Below are 1244 nucleotides of genomic sequence, written 5' to 3'. Positions count from 1 at the left end.
TGTGAGCTAGTTCATGCAACTCAAGCTGCTCTGCTGCTTCCCACATGATCTGCCTCCCACTCTGCATGCTTCATATCAAATGTACCCTCTAATTTTGGCAGAGTGTTTAAGCTGCAAAGTTCCTGTTTTACTCTCTGCCTCATACTGTTGCTCCTCAGCATGATCTCCTGCCTGCTTTTTTAGCCTTTCCATCACCACAGCATCCACCTCCAACATCCACTTCTTTTCATCAGCATTCATCCATGACTCATCTGACTGAACTGTGTAGTTAACATTACTGCTGTTTGCCAGCTAACAATGTTTCTCTACAGTTAGTTTTTTCATAACTCTTTCATGTCTCTTTCTTTAAATTCATATTAAGATAACAAAACACAGTATTGTATTAACTGAAACAAAGAAAACTGCTGACATATAAACAGAAAGAGAAAAAGCTCATTACAATGAGGTGTATATATATATATATATATATATATATATATATATATATATATATATATATATATATATATATCATCTAGCAGCATCACAGAGTAACAAACTGCAGCCTAACATTTTTTCTCTGGCTATTTTCAGGGCATTTGATTTTCAAATGAGGAAATTAATTTTGGCTGTTGTTTACTTGTATAAAAATGTTTTTACTTGAAATTATTCTGAAAAACATGCGTATATAGCCATAAAAATAAACAGATTTTAATTTCTATTTTTCTTTCTTTAATTTATTTAATGAGAAATGTTGTTTTATGGGCAATAACTTATAGGCTTTGTTAATTCCAGCATCAATATGTGCAATAAAGCCATTTTAATAAGTTTTTAGTAAACACTGAGCCAGTCTGGCCTTCAACTTGATCCATTTTTTTCATCTTGGCCTGCTGTGTACAGGTTTGACACCTCTGCTCTAGGGTATGACATCATAGACACTAGTTTGCCTTTAAAATTATCCAGAAAATTTCTAAATCAAGCTTCTTTCATGGCCATAGTTTTTCTTGCACATACACCTATTATACAGTAAAATATAACTATACATACTGTGGCCTTCACTGAGATAAACCTTACGGTTTTCTCTCAAATTTACTTAGAACGCAGAATACACCCACTGTTGGCTCCACTGATTTCCATTAAATTTCTTCTGAGATTTTAACCTCAAGCAAGGAGTTGGGGGATAAAAACTACATAGAAGATATTAGAATCAAAACAATTACATATTTGTGTTCTGCTGCTCATGGATCAAGAATTTTTCAGATACG

Source organism: Melanotaenia boesemani, chromosome 4, assembly GCF_017639745.1.
Source record: "Melanotaenia boesemani isolate fMelBoe1 chromosome 4, fMelBoe1.pri, whole genome shotgun sequence".
NCBI lineage: Eukaryota > Metazoa > Chordata > Actinopteri > Atheriniformes > Melanotaeniidae > Melanotaenia > Melanotaenia boesemani.
The sequence above is the reverse complement of the archived record's forward strand: the minus strand, read 5'-3'. Positions refer to the sequence as shown.